This window comes from Euprymna scolopes, chromosome 1 (assembly GCF_053919585.1).
Source record: "Euprymna scolopes isolate OS-2025 chromosome 1, ASM5391958v1, whole genome shotgun sequence".
Lineage (NCBI taxonomy): Eukaryota > Metazoa > Mollusca > Cephalopoda > Sepiida > Sepiolidae > Euprymna > Euprymna scolopes.
The window spans coordinates 118,712,124-118,735,041 of NC_136482.1; the positions used below are offsets into that span (position 1 = coordinate 118,712,124).

Sequence of the window (22,918 nt, forward strand, 5' to 3'; positions counted from 1 at the left end):
TCTACATATTGAAATATAATTTGTGACAAAATATCAGGAAAAAACTAGTTGACGGTTATCTGTCAATCGTCCGGATTAACTGACAGACACCCCCATTAAAAACATTGGTCCTTCTCCGATAAATTGTGGGACCAAGATGCCCTTGCTTGAAAAACGAGCCACGCATGCATGACCCCCTTTGTACGAAATATAGTTTAAAATTGGTGCTGCATGGGAGTCCCAAAAATGTTTGTTTTCTAGCACTAAAATACCCGGGGACGCTAACCAGAACATTACCAGGGTCATCCATACTGAATTTATATTAAGAATAATGACCTCCACATTTTGGAAGAGTTTAACAAAAACAAAAAACAAAAAAACTAATGGATAGGTAAAAGTTCATGGGGCAAAAAGTGTAATTTTTTGCTATTTTGTTACATTTTTTACCCTTTCTGAGCCACTTTGAATGCCGAATACCCGTGGCAATCAAGAAACAGTGCAGTTTCACACCTTAACACATGCATATTTACATTCAGCAATATGGGAAACCACTATATAGACATATCAAGTTTTTGTTAAAAAAATATGAGAAACGCGCCAGTAGAAAGGGCGTTTTCAGCAAAAAAAAAAAAAAAATCCTCGGGGACGCAAACCTCACTTTTGCCAGGATCACCCATACTGACTATATTAAGAACAATGCCCTCCACATTTTGGGCAAGTTTTAAAAAAATCTAATTGAAGGATCCAAAGTTACGGGGCACAAAGTGTCCTTTTTGGCCATTTTTCACCGCTTTTGAACTCCTGCTGGCAAAACAGGATTTTTCGAAAAAAAAAAAAAAGAACAATACTATGCACATTTATATATTAAAATATAATATGTGACAAAATTTTAGGAAACACTAATGAACGATTATTTGTCAATTATTCAGACAAACGGGCAGATGGATCCATTGAAAACATAGGTCCCTCTATAATAAATCGGGCGGCAAAAATGTTACTCCATACCCATTACTTAAAAAAATGTAAATGTGTTACAGACCGACCGATGGAGTTACTTGCATGCGACTAAAATACCTTAGCATGGATTGGGTTTCCATTCCATTGCCAAGGAAAAGTTACAAACATATGTACAGCGAGTAGTAACACATATACTACACTTTGATATTAGGTTATTTATTTGCTCCCCCACCGAGCAAATTAGGCACAAGCCCGATTTTTAATGTGAGGAATGAAGCGGAAATTGAGACAAACTCCCCGGGGGGTAGGGGATCTGGATAGTGGCAATGTGTAATGAGGGTTGCCCCTACATTGACCAAAGTCTTATATGTGGGGTTGGTATTTATTTGCTCCGCGCCGAGCAAATTAGGCACAAGGTCGATTTTTATGTGAGGAGTGAAGGGGAAATGAGGACAAGATCCCAAGGGAGTAGGGGAGGTGGATAGTGACAATTGGTATGAAAGGTTTCCCCTACATTGACCAAGGTCTTATATGTCGGGTTGCCCCCACATATGGTATTTGCTTGCAGTATCTGCCGGAACATATACTATATTTTGATCTTGGTCAAAAGTCCAAGAAAAGGTATTTATTTGCTCTCCCACCGGGCAAATTAGGCACAAGGCCGATTTTAATGTGAGGAGTGAAGCGGAAATGGGGACCAACTCCCCGGGGAGTAGGGGAGCTGGATAGTGATAATGTGTATGAAGGGTTGCCCCTACATTGGCCAAAGTTTTATATGTAGTGTCGCCCCACATAGTGTCTTTGCTTGCAGTATCTGCCGGAACAAATACTACAATTTGATCTTGGTCAAAACGTCAAGAAAATCTTCAACAGCTAAGAACAGCACCTATTAACAACAGACCTTTGATCTTTACCAAACAGGTCAACCGACCGACGGACGTACCGACCGACGGACCGACGGAGTGACGTATAGCGTCGCTTGCACGCGACTAAAAATACAGATGCATGTTCTTGATGTAAATAAGACAACTCTCATATTCTACATATATAGGCTATATAATATATCGGCTGTATCTTTACAGTCTAAAAATCACGTTAATTACTCACGTAATAATCATTTGTGTTGAATTCAATCTTTAACTAATTAACCGATCATTATAAGTTTTATTTATGTATATATGCTCATATATCTCTATGAATTGGATTCACTCCCAAACTAATACACGGATCATTATAGATGTAATTATGTGTACATGAATATATCTTTCTATTATTGGATTCACTCAGAAAATAATTAACCGATCATTATTAATTTTAAGGACGTGTTTATATATTTGTACGTGTTAGATTCACTACACTTCTAATAAAGCGATCATTGTAAATTGTAATTATATCTATATGATTATATATTTCTATGTGCTGGCTTCACTGCTGAACTAATACACCGATAATTATACATTTTAAGGATTTGTATGTGTTTACATATTCTCTGTATTGGATTAACTCCCACTCTAATAAACCGATCATTATGAGTTTTACACACACACATACACACACACACACACACACGTGTGTGTGTATGTATTTCATGGATTCACGCATGAACTAATCAACCGATAATTATGAATTTGGATTTTGTGTAGATTGTTATAAATTTCTGTGTAATGGATCCCGTACTAAACTAAAAACCCAATCATTATGAATTTTAATTATGTGTATCTATATAATTATAAACTCAAATGACCTTGTAACGGGCGTTATAACCCAACATCCGGTTTACGACTTCCGGTTGCGCATGCGTATATAGACTTAAACATACAACAGCGTAAACAAATAAACACAAATCACGACTTTTGCAGAATTTGACCTGCGCACTGAAATGTTAACATTATCATTTAGAAGTTATTATTTAACATGGGAAGAGTGGGGATGTGTTGTAACTATTCTGTATTGCAATATACTGTCGCAATTTACTTACAAATAAATGAACTTTAACCCGTTGGCAACGTATTGTTTTACTATGTAAGTTTTCAGCGTCACATTTTTTTTCGCGTTTAATTTATCCAATAAACAGTTGTTTTTTACGTCGGTCTTTTTCGTATTACGTTTAAGTTATTTTAACCCAATTTTCTTACAAATAAATTTACTTAAACCCGTTCACAACCATAAGAACATTTTACAACAGATTGTTTTACTGAGGACGTTTTCAGCGTCCCAGCTGTTTGTTTTTTTTTTTTTCTTGTTTAAATTTTCCAAATAAACAATTGTTAATACTTTCTACATTTTTTTACATGGTTCATTTCCGTTTACGTTTAAGTTATTTTAACGCAATTTTCTCACAAATTTACTTTAATCCGTTACCACCCTAATACCATTTTACAATCTATTGCTTTACTGTGTACGTTGTCAGCGTCCCAGTTTTTTTTTCGCGTTAAAATTAAAAGATATATCAAAATTTGAATTTAATTTTAACGCGACAATTTGAATTTAATTTTAAGAATTTTAGTATCTGTTCAGTGCTCATTTACCTATAAGTATGGCAAACCACTTATATATCAATGAATGTAAGTTTTTCTTTCAATAATAAACAATTATAAACATAACGACTCATAGAAATCTCTCTATTTTTTCATTTCAATATACTTTCATAAAAAACTTTCTGTTATGTCATAAAAACAAACTATGTTCTTTACGTCACAAATGTCACGCTCATACATTAATTTCAAAACTCATATATACGGTTTATATATTTCTATGCATTTGATTCACTCCTAAAATTATTAATTGAACATTATAAATTTTACGTATGTGTATATTATTATATACTTTTATTTTTTATTCACTCCTTACTAATTAATAGATCATCATGAATTTTAACGGTCTATGTTTGCATATAGGTGTATGTATTGGATTCATTCCTAAAATTATTGACAGAAATTATGAATTTTAATTATGGGTATATGATTATTCGATTTCTATTATTGGATTCATCCTAAACTAATAAACCGATCGTTATTAATTTATTACGTGTATATGTTTATATATAGTTCTATGTATCGGAGTTACTCCTAAACTATTTAACCAGTCATTTTTAATTAAACTATATTCTTATATCTTTCTATCATTGGATTCGCTTGTCAACTTATTAACCGATCATTATTAATTTTTTTGATGTGTATATGTTTATTTCATTATTTATATTGGATTCACTACTAAACTAATAAACCGATCATTCTGAGTTTGTATTATTTAATTCAAACCTATACTAATTAACCCATTATTAGGAATGTATTCTATAGCTTTATATATTTGTATGTATTGAATTAATTTATAAAATAATAACCCAATAATTATTCATTTTAATTACGTGTATAGGATTATATATTTCGGTGTCTGTGATTCACATGAGAATTAATTAATTTTTATGAATTATATGTAATGCATAATTTTGTAAATGACTATAGATGCCATATTCCAAAAATCACATACAATGATAACTTTTTTAGTGTTTTTATGTGTATATCAAATTATTTAAAAATGAAGTTCCTGTACAATATAGCGCTTATATAAAAGCTGATGTAAAAATCATCCAGTAGTGTCAGCTTATTGTTAGAAATAATGTACTTGCACAATATCATACCCAAGAAATAATATACTTGTGTTGTATATCACCCACATAAAAAAGCAATATATATCTTACCTGTGACATACATTAGATATTAAAACCGTAAATCACGTTAAATATTCAAGTAGTATGACTTCCATATAAACAAATTATGTGCTGCTTTACTATAGCACCCAGATTAAAACAAACCCATTCTTATCCCTGACCTACAGATTATTTAGTACAACTGAACATTTCATAAAAGTATGGAGTTTCATCTACAAATAAGAAATACGGTACTTGTCCAGTATCCTACACACGAAACACAGTATTTGTACAGTATCCTAATCAAGAACCAACGTACGTGTATAGTATCATACGCAAGAAATAAGGTACGTATACAGTATTGTACCCATATGAAAAACAAAAGACATCTTACTTGCGACGTGCATAAAAATAATCAAAACCTAAAATAATGTAATAAATTTGAGTAGATAATGCATGTGGATGTGTTATCGGCAACTCTAGTAACTTTCGCTTCTCCTTTTTTGTTCTTCGGTCTTATTTCCAATGTGTGATTTTTCTGACAAGGGTGAAGAAAAAGCGGCTTTCAAGGTAAGTAGAACTTTGTAAACAGTTGCCCGTGATGTCGGAAAATTTCTGTTTCTGTGTCTATCCTAGTGGTCATGTCACTAGTAAGAGTGCTGCAGGTAAACGTTTCATCTGGGCTGACGTTAGCCGCCTTATAGTAAGGGACACGAACCTTGGATTAACCACTAAGGGGGATGTCCTATCAGCAGGTTCAAAATACCGGGCTGCGGTATTGCCATTGGGTGAATAGATTTTGGACCACACAGTTGTTTCTGGTGGGCCTCTCGATGCCATACTAGTAGGTAATACGTACGGCTTTACATTATCATGTGCTACAAAAAAAGCCTTGTCTTTTTCTCACTTACTAATCCTCTCTGTCTTGCCCCAACCGAGCCTAGAGACCTGCTCCACAAATCCCATAACCTCATCATGAAGAATATTTAAAAGAAAAAAACACGAATAAACCTAGAACCCCATCCTCCAACGTAGACCCCTACTATTACCTCTACTTCAACATCATGGGACTACGTTCCAACCTGCCAGAGGTTGAAACACAATTACAGGAGATGAAACCGGACATATTTATTTAAGTGAACTGGACTGGGACCAACCACTTCTCTAGACGAATTCATAATTACAGGATACTCTAAATTTACATCTAAATCTGACCCCCAAGATCGCCATGGACATGGAATATGGGCCTACATCAAAGATGAGTTTCCATGTGGAAGGGATATCTCAAGGGAAGACCCTAATTTACCTTATATCTGCTTCCGGGTTGCAATAGCTTACACCACTGCATTTATATTTGCACTATATCGCCCCCCACAACAATAGTTTAACTATCTTTAAGAGCATATCTGAGGAAATTGATCACATCCTGTCTGTTATCCTTCAGCTAACATTCACATTTGCGGTGATTTCAATGCCCATAATGTGGACTGGCTGACCCACTCGAATAAAACCGATGAAGAGGCTAGGTTCTGCCTATGACCTCACTCAGATTGTTCACGAACCCACCGTGTGGCCGATACTACCAGTCAGTATGCAAGCCTTCTAGACATTTTTCTCACAACTTCCCCTGAGCTATGTTCATGCACCGCTCTATATCCTCTGAGATACTCCGACCACTCTGTTGTAACAGTTGAGATAAAAATGCAATGTAATAAGTCTTTAGATGTACATCTCCACCGTACTGTTTATAGATACTCTATGGCTGACTGGGATAGCTTCCGTACACTCATATCTGGCCTACCTCTGAATTCAATGTTTAAAAAGGATATGCTCTCTATAGTATCAGACCTGACAGAATGGTTAATTATAGGCATAGACTGATTCATACAATCCAAAAATATTCCAACAAAAGCCTTACAGCCAGCCATGGTTCTCCCCTGAATATGCTACTAATATTGCGCACAGAAACCACTTTTTCCATAGCTACCAAGGTAATAGATATACTGAGACTAAAGCTGCTTTCAGGACTGCAAGCAGCCACTGTAAAAGAGTAATAATAATGCAAGAGAGCTATGTGTTCACTCCCTTAAATCCAAAGTAGCTGAGTAGCGGTTTGGGTCCCACCAGTTCTGGCAAATAGCAAACAGTATCTTGAACAGAAGCGTGCGTTCAATGTCAACAATCATCAATGGACCTGAGGTCATCTTGTAAGCATCAGACAAGACCAAACTATTTGTCAAGAACTTTGCAACTCAATCTACTCTATGTGACAACGACCATCAACTCCCAGTATTTCCTCCTATAACAGACAACACGCTATGCACCATACCAATATATGTGCGTGAGGTTGCCAAGCTAATCAAGAACCTTTATTCCAGTAAAGCAACTGGCCCTGACAGCATTCCAGTTATAGTGCTGAAAAAGCTCCAACCAGAACTTGCCCCCATACTTACAAAATCGTTTAAGCGTTGTCTTAAGAAGAAGTGCGTCCTACACCCTGTAACACCTCATCAGTATGACCTGTATTTAAGAATTCTAGTGAAAAGTCATCTCCCTCTCAGTTCCGATTAATAAGCCTCCTGTGTATCATGCGTAAGTTGTTGAAACCCATATTAAATAAAGAATAGTAAACCACCTCAACAGAAACAATCTTCTTAGTAGAAGGCAATATGTTTTCCACTCTGCAAGATCTACAGCAGATGTGCCAATGTTATATCTCATAGGATAAGTGAATCACTTGACAAATACTTCATTTCTAGGGCAATTGCTCTTGACATATCGAAGGCCTTCGATAAGGTATGGCACAAGGGTCTACTTCACAAGATTTCCAGCTACGCTATCACTGGAAATGTTTACTCAATTATTAAATCATTTCTCTCCGATAGGTTCATAAGAGTAGTGGTGGATGGGCAGAAATCAGAGGCCCACAATATTAATGCTGGAGTCCCCCAGGGGTCCATCCTGAGCCCAACTCTCTTCCTGATGTACATCAATGATCTCCCAAAACACCTAATTAATTCATTCGTTGACATATATTCTCATGACACGGCCGTCTATGGCAACACATCAAAGGCCGTAAATGACAAAGCTCTCTCTGGGTCTATCTTCTCTTATCTTGAGCGCGTGTTACAGTGGGGGAAGAGGTGGTTCTTGACTTTTAATGCATTCAAAACCCAGTTTCTATCTTCAAATCATCAACGCTCTGATACTTATCTGGGATCAATTGAGATATATGGTTCTCGTCTTGGGGAGGCTCCATGTTTTGACAAGCTTCTGGGTTAGATTTTTATTCCTGATCTGAAATGGAACAAGTACATCAGGTGTGTTGCCAAGGACGCTGGGAAAATGTTGGGATCCTTCTACCGCTCCAGAAGATATATCAATTCTGATGCCATTTTCTATCAGTATAAACCTTGTTGAATTTCCAAAAACGTTTTCCGTTTTTATGTAATAAAACTGCGTCACACTTTCATCTGAAATATTTTAAAATATTTTGTACTGGTATTTTTTGTTTCTTAATCTCATTCATCCAGATGTAAAAGTTGAGTAAAAATATGAAATTAAGCATACCTATTTATACAAGTGATTAAGTGATTGATTTTTGCTCGGAAACCAGTGCTGTCAAAAAATACCTTTTCCTGTTTAAGTTAAGTAAAAGAATTGAACTTAAAGATGGTTAACATCATGAAATTTGGAACAGACATTTATAATTATATATATATATATATATATATATATATATATATATATATATATATATATATATATATAACTGTGAAAATGTTTTCATTTCATAGCCACATGAAGAAGTATGGAAAATATTCTATCAGGTACACGAGAGAGTTTTTTCAGTTGAACAACTAAAATTCAGATGGGCATATCTTGGCAATAAAAACAATATTGATTAGAATAAACACTATAGAAATAATAAAAAAAAACTCTACCAAACCGAACGAAAAACGTATTTATGTTAAGACCTTTATTTTTCTATATTGAAGTCACTACAGGAGTAGGTCCTAGATATGACCTTAAACTATATCCAATGGTTAGGCCCCAGCTTGCAGGCCTAAGGGAGTGTGGAGCCACCCTTTAATTGCCATTGCTCCCAGGCCCACTCTGACCCCGAGTGGTAGTACCTGTTAGGGTCTCAACTATGGGTTAAATAAAATACGACCTAAAAAACAACACATATACTATATTAAAAAATCGTTCTTCAAAATCACCAGATTCGGCATTAAATAATCTGAAAAGGGTTGATATGCCGTAAAACAAAAGCAACCAACCAACTGAAGGAGTATTAAATATCGCTTATGTTTTTTTTAAAACATTTCTTACGGATAAAGTGTTTGAGATGGTTGAAAAACTAGTAGTCGAAAGATGAGAGGTCTAGAGAGTAGGAAGGATGCGGTAGAGATCTTTTGTCCTAATTTTAGGTTCTGACGGGCGCTTTAGTAACTCTTTTGCTATTGCCCACGTTTCTGATATATGTATCCAATTTTTTGACAGTTCTTCTCCGCCAGACTACTGTCGCCTATATTCTAAAAGCATTAATTGATGTTACCGATCGCAGACAATGAGACAGTCAACAGGAGCTTCTTTTGATGTAACTTAATCTTCGAAAAGAGTCGTGGAATTTTGTCGGCGTCGAAGTCACTGAGCTGAGCGTTGGTGACTGTCGTAAATACTCCACTTTTCCTCGCAAAGTAAAAACCCGGTCGAGAAACTGGTCGTACGGCTGCGACACAAACAGACGTTACATTGCATAACGGCAGTATTTTTTTCGGTTGTCCTTAAATCGTAAGGTAACAATTTATCAAGTGTTTGTCTTTCCAATCTCTCCTAACTAGTTGAAATTCATCGTATATGTTACGCCTAATTCGGAAGCAAGTCCTCGAACAGTTATCGAGGATTGGTTTCCACTGAATCTCTTAATTGATCGTTTTCAACATATGATATCCGATTACTGCACTCATCTTCTAGACTCTCGTTGCCGACAATGAAATTATGAATCCAATATTTTTTCGTGCATACAATACTATTTCCTGAACCAAAGTTTTATTGATGTTTCGACCTATTTCAGAAGCTGGAATCACAAATAAAAAAACATTTTGGCAAATTTACTATAATCCATCCTTTATAATACCTGCTTAAAAGAGAGACTCGTCCAAAAACAATTGTAATTTAACGATTAGATAGGGCGGTAAACGCTCTTTAAATGATATATGAATTATTTGTATTAAAATGAAAATTATTTAAAAATATATCGCTTAAAAACTAATTTTTGAATCGAGACCAAGTTGTCATAAAAATGTTTAAATATATATATATATATATATATATATATATTTAAACCCATATATATTTATACATAAATATATATATATGTATACATAGATATATAAATCTATGCATATATATATATATCGATGTGTATATATCAATGTATATATATATATGTATATATATGTATATATATATATATATATATGTATATATATGTGTATATATATATCTGTATATATATATCTATGTATATATATATCTATCTATCTATGTATATATATATATATCTATATATGTATATATATCTATATATGTATATATATATATATATATCTATATATGTATATATATATCTATACATGTATATATATTATATATGCATATATATCCATATATGTATATATGTATATATATATATATATCTATATATATATATCTATGTATCTATATATATATGTATATAGATGTATGTATATATATGTATGTATATATATGTATGTATATATATGTATATATCTATGTATATATATATTTATCTATGTATATAAATATCTATATATATATATCTGTGTATATATATATCTATGTATATATATCTATGTATATATATATATATCTATGTATATATATCTATGTATATATATGTACATATATATATATATTTATGTACATATATATATATCTATGTACATATATATATGTACATATATATATATATATATATATATATGTACATATATATGTATATATATCTGTGTACATATATATATATCTATGTACATACATATATATATATCTATGTACATATATATATACATATATATATCTATGTACATTTATATATATCTATGTACATTTATATATATATCTATGTACATATATATATATATATCTATGTACATATATATATATATGTACATATATATATATATATCTATGTACATATGTGTATATTTATGTACATATATATATATATCTATGTGCATATATATATATGTGTACATATATATATATATCTGTATACATATATATATATATATGTATATATATCTATGTGTATGTATATATCTATGTATATATATATGTATATATATGTATATATATCTATGTATATATATATGTATATATATCTATGTATATATATATATGTATATATATCTATGTATATATATATATATATATCTATGTATATATATCTATGTATATATATATGTATATATATATGTATATATATACATATATATATCTATGTATATATATATATACATCTATATATCTATGTATATATATGCACATCTATATATCTATGTATATATATGCATCTATATATCTATGTATATATATACATCTATATATATCTATATATATATCTACGTATATATATATATATATATATATATATATATGTATATATATCTCTTACGTGTATGTAAAATAACGAGTGCATATATATATGCGTATGTAAACATTAATATGTATGTGTTTGCATAAATATGAATATATATATATATATATATTACCTCCATATATTAATAATTAAATAAGAATGATCCTTTTATACCTATAGAAACAAGTGTTTAATGCTTAAGTTATCATCAGTGTAAGGTTAAATTTATGCCTATCATGAGATACGACCCAAATATTTAATCACTTTTTTCCATTATTTGACAAGCCACTACCTCGCGACCACAAAATGATGGCTAATTAAGTGATTGCAGTGAAGATATTTAAACAAATTCCTGACAGTACATATGCCACTCTATGTTAGCACAAGCGGAAGTTGTAGACGTTGTATTATTTCAATATTTAATTGCTGTAGATTTTGTGATGTTATTAGCGAATGATTACTATTTCAGTTTCAAATGAACAGCTACAGCTAGCACTGAGAGGCACCCTACTAAGGCTTACTTACACTTAGTGAATTTCCAAGAAGCAATCTTGTTTGATGAGACATTAGAAGGTATATACGTATCGAAATTCTGTTTTACACTTGGGGAAATGCAGCAGAAAAGTATAACATCTTTTGGACTATCTTACGCCGGTTGTCTGAGTTTGATAAATATTAAAAAAGGCAGGGAGTCTATGAGGTATGATAGAACATATGGAACGACTAAAGACAATCTACAGTTTATTAGCCAAATACAGAATTCCATCGTAAAGACAAGTTGAATCTCACGTGGACAGTGTGTACACAGATTTCGCGAGGCTCTTACAATGCAGAGGATTTCCACGAAGTTTATTAATTTAATTATAATAAATCTATTGTTAAATCTATAGAAACATATCGTTTTTAAATATCAACCTGTTCAAAATATAGTTAAATACCAATGCATGAAGTAAACCGGTAAAATAATTCTCGACAATTATGGTACAAAAAGATTAATGTATTATATAAATGCTTGATTTTATGTGTTTGGCAAGGTAAAAGTCGAATAGAAACAAACACAATCCACAAGATTAATATTTTCTTGACCATCGTTTCCTCAGGATGTATTATATACAGAATTACAAAAAAATGTACTAACATTTAAAATATATAGCTACAATAAATCCCTCATAAGCAGGGAAATAAATGTTAATGTAAGCTTGTTGAGAAGTGCGTATATATTATGATTGGTTATTATTTTTTTCGGGGAAGACACTCTTTAACTTTTTCTGTTTACCAGAGATGTTTATTTATATTGCAAATTGCTGTTTAATCCCTAGAGCTTACCTTTACCGCTTTGTGCTCGAAAATAATAAATATTCAGTCGTAACAATATTTTTAATAGAATTCTATGACTTATGACATTGTCAGGGGAGCAGAGAGTTGCACTTAAACAGTCTATACAACTATTTATTTAAGTATTCTACATATTATTACCTAAACAGATTATTACATGAGAAAAATATAAGTAATAAAAGAAATCGTTAAAATTGCTCGGATATAGTTCCCACCCGTCGTTATATATTTTAATATGTATACATATCTCCGGTTGTGATTTTATATATATATATATATATATATATATATATATATATATATATATATATATATATATATGAATTGGAGAAACAGTTGTTTTCATTTTATTTATATTAAGCCACTCTTGAAGACTATTTAGTATAAACTATACGCTCATGATGTTTGAAAATTGTAAATGACCTGTATTTCATTAAAGAACATATTTTCTGTGTATAGCTTACACGGCTGAACTTATAAAAGTTGTTTTTAGCAAAGGTGGAGAGTAGTCAAAATCTTCGTATTCCATCTAGACCTAAGGAATTTTTTACACTTCTGTTAAACTCACATCAGATAAAACTTGGAATTAGAGATAAAATTCGTAAAGAGTCACGATTTTCGACTTCCCAACATTTTATTGTGCGAAAGGTATTATTATGTATTATAATTTTCTATTAGTTTTTCAGTTATTTATAAACCACTCATATATATATATATATATATATATATATATATATATATATATATACAGTTATATATTTCTAAATATATATTATTGTCAACTTATATATGTCTATATATAGTTATCTATATATATACATCTATTTAGTGGTATATATATATATATAGTTATCTATATATACATATATATATACTAATCTATATAGTTATATATCTTTATATAGGTATGCACGTGTAAAGACATACATATATAGCTTCATATATAGTTATAAATAAAACTATAAGTTAAATAAATATATATATACATATGTGTATATATTATAATAATATACAGTATATATATATAATGTTATATATAAAGTTATATATATACGTGTATATATATATTTGAATATATATATATATATATATATATATATTTGAATATATATATATATATATATATATATATATGTGTATATATATATATATAGTTTTGTATAGATTGGTGGGTTGGTTGTTTTACGGCATATAAACGCTTTTTGGGTTATTTAATGCCGAATCCAAAGATTTTGAAGAAAAGTTTTTTTTAATGGAATATATTTGTTGTTTTCACGTCGGTTCCCATTTAACTCATAGTTGGGACCCTAACAGGTACTACCACTCATGTAAGACTGGACCTGGGAGCAATGGTAATAAAAGGGTGGCTCCACACTCACCAAAGACCACAAGCTGGGACCTCACCACTGGATATAATTAAAAGTTATATCCAGGACCCCCATTGAGGGGCTTTTTCCCTCTGCAGGGGGGCAGTCGGTGTATTCTAATGCCCCACCGACAGGGGCAATTTTGTATATATATATATATATATATATATATATAGTTGTTTATATATATATATGTATATATATATATAGTTTTGCAAAGATATATATGGTTTATATATATAAAATTTTGTATATATATAACGTTTTGTATATATATATATATATATATATATATATATATATATATAGTTTTATATATATATATATATATATAGTTTATATATATAGTATATATATATAGTTTATATATATATTTATATATATAGTGTTTATAGAGTTTTTATATATAGTTATATATATACCTTTTATTAATAGTTATATAGAGTTATATATATATAGTTATATATATATACTTTTTATTAATAGTTATATAGAGTTATATATATATAGATATATCTTTATAGATAGTTATATATTTATATATAGTTATATATATAGTTATATATGTGTAGTTGTATATGTGTAGTTATATATATATACTTATATATATATATTTATATATATATAGTTTATATATATAATTTTATATATATATATGTATATAGATTTTATATATGTATATAGTTTATATATGTATATAGATTATTTATATGTATATAGTTTATATATATAATTTTGTGTATATATATAATTTTTATATGTATAGTTTTATATATATATATAATTTTGTATATATATATATAGGTTTATATATATATATATAATTTTGTATATATATATAGTTTTATATAGATAATTTTGTATATATATATAGTTTTATATATATATATATACAATTTTGTATGTATATATAGTTTTATGTATACATAATTTTGTATGGGTATATATATATAGTTATATATATAATTTTGTATATATATATATGTATTGTTTTATATATGTATAATTTTGTATATATATAAAATTTTTATGTATATATATAGTTATATATATATATATATATAATTTTGTATATATATATGAATAGTTTTTTATATATATAATTTTGTATATATATAGTTATATGTATATATAGCTTTATATATATCTGTATATATATATATATATATATATACATATATATAGAGAGAGAACGAGAGAGAGAGAGGGAGAGAGGCAGATATACAGACTGAAGGTAAAGTCACATGAAAAGCGAGGAGTTTGAAACTATGAGATACCTGGAAATATAATGAATAACAAGAGAAATGTAAGAAATCAATATAAGCATTTAAAAAAAAATGTAAAAGAGGTGACTTATATAAAACGAAAGAAACAATAGAATGAAACCAGACACGTGCCATGAATTGAAGTACATTAATTTAAAAGTTAGGGTTAGCCGATTATGTTATTAACATAGATTCAAATTATGTCAGCAGGGAAAACGGTGTATTGGGTATGAAGGAAATTCTGAAGTTACTGGGGATGTTGTTTACTCCCTAAATATTAAGAAATACCCTATATATCGTATTTTTAACATTCCTTCTAAATAACTGATTATATTAAGGAAACAATCATAATGCAGACAGTTTACATGCGTCCTATTAGTTACATATAATAGTCCTATTTTTATTGGGTTCATGCCAATTATATAATTTCAGTAAAAAGTAAAATACTTAGAATATAATTAGGATTTTTTTTTTTAAATATCTGGTGATTGTGAATTTAAATGTGGGAATTTGTTGAATGTGTATTTGGTCTGAAGTCGGATTTAACAGTATGGGCTTAGCTATATTTATTAATTTTCACCCCAAAACAAAGCACAGTGTTACTTTGTAATAATGGGTAGCAATTTCAGTAGCATCCATATATTTATACGATAGCGGGTTTGATTCTTTTTGTGTCACGTTTTCCGGCAAATTTTTTTGTGCAGATTTAAAAACACACACGCTATCTGATATATATATATATATATATATATATATATATATATATATATATATATATATTATATTATATTATATATGTATATATACGTATATTATATATATATTATATATATGTATATTATATATATGTATATAATATATATGTATATATGTATATTATATATGTATATATTATATATTATATATATATGCATATTATATATTATATATATATGCATATTATATATTATATATATATGCATATTATATATTATATATATATATATATATATATATATATATATATATTATATATGTTGTGGTTGCAAGGTTGAAGAATAATTAGTAAGGAAATACAATGAAGACGCAAACAACAAGATAACGCAATAATAAGTGTATTAAAGAAAAGGTATATTTACAATATGTACAAATGACGGTGTCGAGTCAGAGAGTATTTGTGGGAGGACATGTACGCTCTTCGGCGTCACTTCCGGTGGCATTTGTGTAAGACACACCGAGGCCCACCTAGGCTTTCCATTTATAGTGTTATGTAATTCCCACATGCAAATAAGTGGTTGCCACCACAACACCCCCTCCCAAGATTTGAAGTCACACAGATTTCAATATCTTTTTCCTTTTTGGTTTACCATTAATGGTTCATTCACTTTTCTTTTCCTACCTGATATTCGGGGTTCAGGTGCATTTTGAGGCGGTTCCAAATTAAAAGATTCGTATATGATATATATGGTGTCCTCCTCTTCGACAGTTGTTGTATCATCATCATCTTGATATGACGTTTTTTATCTGATTTAGGTGCCTTTTATGTATAATCTGTCGACCTTTAATCATGTATGTACAATCACCAATGCGTTTATCCACTACTCCAAATTCCCAGTAAGATGTGTTATTTATATAGCACTTAAAATATACTCGATCTCCCGAGTTATATATCTTTCTTCTCGTGTGGGTAGTGTTTCGGATAATTGCCTACCTTGGCAATAGTTTGTCAAACGCTGATTTTACATTTCTGTGGCTTGGTAGGGGGTTATGGTGATCTTTTAATAGGGAGTTGACCCCGGTCGAAAAGTCTGCGCACACTCTATCTTCGTCATTCTTTTTCTTTACGTATACGGTGGGGGCTGCCCACTCGTTGTGTTCTATTTTTGATAGAATTCCCGTCTGTCTCAATCTATTTAATTCTTTATCAATCTTTTTCAAACCCAGCGAACAGAACATTACGCTTTTTTCTAAAAATTTGGCTGGCGTTTTCTGTAAGTTTAAACGAGGCCTTGAATTTATTGCAGCGACCTAAGTTAGTCGTGAATGCCTCAGGAAATAATTCTTTTAAATCGGCTTTTATATTTAGTGTTGTTGGAGGAGAACATTCTAATTTTTTACAGAATATATTGATTGGCTTATCTCATAGTCCGAATTTCTCAATTAAATCTATTCCAAACAGATTTTCACTATTTTTTAGTACGAATATTTTTAATTTCTTCGAAATCCCTTTCAATTTTATCAGGAGGACAACTTCTCCTTCAAATTTTATACCACCACAAGTTACCGTCCGGGCTGCTTTACTAGTTTTCATCATGGCTGGTTGTCCCAACCTTTTCCACGTATTCAGGTTTATTATAGAAACATCGGAGCCGGAGTAGAGTTGTAACTTTATTGATGTTTTAAATGTTTCCAGTTTTACGTATGTTTGCCGATCTTTTTCTAATTTTGTATTTGATTTTGTTTGCTGTACTCTCTTTCTGGTGTAATCTTTATATCTGCAGCAATCGATTTTGTGTCCCACCTTTTTACAAATGTAGCATTTTTTCTTCTTATAAGGAGAATCTGATTCCCAATGCTTTTCTGCACATCTCTTACAGTTATATCTTGGAAGAGGGTTGTTATATTCTGTACTATATTTATGGTTATTATCTTTGGAATATCCCGCTCCATTGCTTTTCTTTGTAAAGTTCTTGGTTGGTGCGTATGGTTTTCTAACTTTTCTTTCATATGCCTCTCCGGAATCTTCTATATTTTTAGAATCCTTTTTTAGTGTAATGGCCCTTTCACAGACCTCTGCTAGTTTCTTGAGGGTTAAATCTTGCACAGATTCCAGCTTAGACAACACTCGTCTGCGTATTTCTGCATTTTTCGTGGAAACTAACCCTTGAGTGAAGATTAGACATATAAAATCGTCTACCGTTAGTTCTGCAAGCTTAAAATTATCGCAGTTTTTATGTACAACTGATGCGTATGTCAAATAATCTTGGATGTCCATCTTTCTTAGATTAATGCACAGCCATCTTTTATGAAAAAGAGATATATGTGGATTAAATAATTCTTTTAGTAATTTTACAGCTTCCATGAACTCTAATGCCACAGTTTTTTTAGGTAATATGTAATCTACGAATTTGCTGTGTTCTGATGTACCCAATTTTCTGAGTAAGAGGCTCACTTTCTGACTATTTGGCCAATTTTTACAGTCCAGTGGAAAAACATCCTCGTATCTTTTGCAGTATGCTTTAAAATTCTTCTCTTTCATCAGGCACATAATGAAATGTGTCCATGCTATTAAAAATAGTTGTATGGGAGAAATGAACACTGTCGATATTTTCACAATTACTCTTTAGTAGTTCCAGTGTTTTAGCAAAACGTTCATCTTGTCTTTCTTCATATTCCAATTGTAGTTTCTTATGCCTTTTTTCCTGTTCCAATTGCAGTTTTTTTCTGCTTTAATTGTGCCATTTTCTGCTTTTCTTCTTGTTCCTGCTGCCATTTAAATAATCTGTCCTCTCTCTTTTCCTCGCGGTTAGCCTGTGCCTGTATTTGTGTTTGCAAAAGCTCGTTTTGTGTAGCTTGTCTGTGTTCATCCCGCTCAGCCTGTTCTTGTAAAAATTGCATGAACATTGTTGATAAGTCTTCCATGTTTTTCTTTAATTTTTTAGTGTGTAGTTAACAAAAAAATATTGTACAATGTACAATATACACCGGTTTGGGTTACAACAGAAAAGCAAATTCCTGTAAGCTCCTGTTTTCAATAATAATATCGCTGCTTGCAATAATATATTCTTTTTGCGAGTCACGCTGCAAAAAACAAAAACAAAACAGGTGTATCTGGAATCACAGAATGGAATTGACTTTCCGTTTTTAGGCACTTACTAATAAGTAACTCTTTCCACAAAATAAAAGTTTGGGTGTTTTTTTTTGGGTTTTTTTCATCGAGTCACAATATAATAAATGTATGCAGTACATTTAATTCTTTGATTTTTTTTTCTCTAGTATTTTAGTAATTAAAATATCTCTTTAATTTAGATTACCTTTTTCCGTGACGTTTTACTGTATTATCCGTTATTCAGTGACAACTTCAAGAAAAAAAAATCCTTTCCTTGAATTTTAGTTTTAGCTGTGGTATTTCCTTTTAGTACCGACGTCAACCAAAACATTAATTAAGAAATGTCCTTTAGTTGTTGTTTTGTTTACGGAGAACAGTAATTAGAATCAACTGTTGAACTTTTTTCGTAGGTTACTTCCTTGCTTTTCGTTATACGGGTCTGACCTGTCGTTTTTGCGACAGAACAAAGTTCGCTTTTCGTGTGCAAGTTGGTCATTTAGTAAGATTTGTCGTGTAGCGACAAAACAAAAATTCACTTTTACATTCGTTTACAATTCGGATTCCCGGAAAACGGCGTAAATTGTCGCTTTTGCCACGTTAGAGTTTTTTTTCACTTGAATTGAAACTTCTCTTTAGCGTAAAATCCGTTTGCTCGTCAACACTTTGCATTCCTTAAAAAAAATGGTCAACCTTAACGTTGTACTTCTTTCTTTAATAGTTCTTCATCAAACTGTTATATTTGACGCTTCATATCTCGTCGCCAACTGTGGGGGTTGCACGGTTGAACAATAATTAGTAAGGAAATACAATGAAGACGCAAACAACAAGATATCGCAATAATAAGTGTATTAAAGAAAAGGTATATTTACAATATGTACAAATGACGGTGTCGAGTCAGAGAGTCTTGGTGGGAGGACATGTACGTTCTTCGGCGTCACTTCCCGTGGAATTTGAGTAAAACACACCAAGGCCAACCTAGGCTTGCCATTTATAGTGTTATGTTATTCGCATATGAAAATAAGTGGTTGCCACCACAACAATTATATATATATATATATATATATATATATATATATATATATATATATATATATTTATATTATATTATATATATATGTATATTATATATATTATATATTATATATATATATATATATATATATATATATATATATATATATATATATATATGCCAATTGTGGATTAATTAATTTGATGAGTGTTTAATGAGATCCCATAAATAATCCCCTTCTTTTCGAGTAGGAAAGATGATATTTTGACGTGTTTGCTTCCTATGATTACGTCATTATCTTGTTAAAAAGATACGCATATATTTATGATGTATTTATGATACACTATGTTGAAATAAGATGTCATATTTCACAGTGCACGTGGATGTAATACGGATTCAGAAAATAAGACAAATAGATCATTGCATGCTAAGGGCTTATTTGTAACATTCCAAAATCACGTAAATATATCAAATAATCCTGAATTTATATTTTTGGTTGTAATGACCTCATGGCAGTAATTGCAAAAACTCGCCATAAGGAACGTGTTAATTAAAGTCCCTGGAATTCTAAGACTGATACTACAATCAGAAATAATTAGTGTAGTAATGGTTGCCTTATCCCTAACTGTGTTAATGTTTGCGTGCATTAATTTCGAAAAGCTGCTAGAATAGTTTAGGATTTAAACATTACTTTATTTCAAGTATATTTTAACAGTGGGGTGAGTGATATGAAGTACGTTACGGAAATAGCTTACACCGTTAAGGATGTAAATATTACTTTATTCCATGTAGATTTCTTATCAGTGGGGTAGCGGATATGAAATCAATCTCGAAAATGGCTGAAATCTTTTACGCATTACACACTACTTTATTCCATGATTATGTTTACAGTGGGGCGGCGGATAGGAAGTCAACTATTTACGTTTTAGACATTACTTTATTTTATGCATATATTCAACAGTGGGGTGTTGTATAATAAGTCAGTCCCGGAAATTGCTGAAACTGTTTATGATTTAGATATTTCATTATTTATTGCAGATTTTAACAGGATTGAATAAGATAGGTGGAGAACATATTCAAGCAAAATATCCAAACTCGCCCGGAATCGAATGAGATAGGATAAAGATATATACTAGTAGTCTCCGCGCCGTGACCCGGGACTGGATAAGCTAGAGAGAACATACATACTATGAGAATGTCCGGAATTGATGTGTTTTTAATGCCATAATTAGCCCAGGAAATATATCAAAGTTATTATTTTAGTAAGGGAGGTCATAATGCCCGTTAAAATTATGAAAAATGATTTAAAAAATTTGTACCGTAGCCAATAATTATGAAAAAGGACGAAATGCTAGTTAATATATTAGTTTGTTTGTAATGAAATAATCAGCAAAAACATTGTGTCAAAGGTATTTTAGTAAAGGTGGATAGTTTAGGTGGGTTTACATTATGAAAATTGATTGCCGAATTTAAAAACATACTATATAATTATTAAATATTATTAAATGTGAGTTAACGTATTGGTGTGTTTGTAATAAAATAATCAGACCAGACAATATATCAAAGTTATGTATAGTAAGGGAAGAGATTATGCTCGTCAAAATTATGAAAAAAATGATTTTTTGAAATTAGTAACGTATCCAAGTATTATGAAACATTATATATAGTTTTTATATATATATATACAATTTTGTATTTATATATAGTTTTTTATATATATATACAATTTTGTATTTATATATAGTTTTATATATATATAATTTCGTATGTATATATATATAGTTTTATATATATAATTTTGTATATATATGTATAGTTATATATATATATATAATTTTGTATATATATATAGCTTTATCGACATATAGTTATATATATATATATATATATATATAGAGAGAGAGAGAGAGAGAGAGAGAGTGAGAGAGAGATGGAGAGAGACAGACATACAGACTGAATGTACTCTATTGGGATACGGAGAGGGACAGAGAGATAAAGGTTAAACTGGTTACATGTGGGATAGAAATAATAGATTTTCCAATACGTTAGTAGAACTGGGAACGTTTTTTTTTTTTGTATTTTCCGTGCTAAAGATCTTAGGTTATTACAAATATACTGTGGTGTTGTTAACGTCCAACACCGACATTATTTTTGCACTAATAATATGTTAATGTAGTCAATGAAAGTAGTTTACACATACAGAGAAATAGCCTTATTGGTTCTTCATATAGTTAAAGTCACATGAAAAGCGAGGAGTTTGAAAGTATGAGATACCTGGAAATATAATGAATAACAAGAGAAATGTAAGAAATCAATATAAGCATTTAAAAAAAATGTAAAAAGTGGACATATATAAAATGAAAGAAACAATAGAATGAAACCAGACACGTGCCATGAATTGAAGAAAATTAATGTAAAAGTCAGGGTAAGCCGATTATGTGTTTAAAATGGATTTAAATTATGTCAACAGGGAAAACGGTGTATTGGGTATGAAGGAAAGTGTGGAGTTACTCGGGGTGTTGTCTACTCCCTAAATATTAGGGAATACCCTGTATATCGTATTTTTAACATTGCCTCTAAATAACTCATTATATTTAGGAAAACAATCATAATGCAGACAGTTTACATGCGTCCTATTAGTTACATATAATAGCCCTATTTTTATTGGGTTCATGACAATTATATAATTTCAGTAAAAAGTAAAATATTTAGAATATAATTAGGAAAACATTTTTTAAATATCTGGTTATTGTGAATTTAAATGAGGGAATTTGTTGAATGTGTATTTGGTCTGAAGTCGGATTTAACAGTATGGGCTTAGCTATATTTATTAATTTTCACCCCAAACAAAGCACAATGTAACTTTGTAATAATTG

At 30.5% G+C, this 22,918-nt stretch overlaps 1 protein-coding gene across 6 annotated transcripts in view; it reads right to left on the reverse strand.

Annotated features, from left to right (window-relative positions):
* Positions 1–22,918, reverse strand: part of LOC145267860 (uncharacterized) — a 2,055,798-nt gene that overhangs the window by 1,098,218 nt on the left and 934,662 nt on the right. The window lies entirely within an intron of this gene.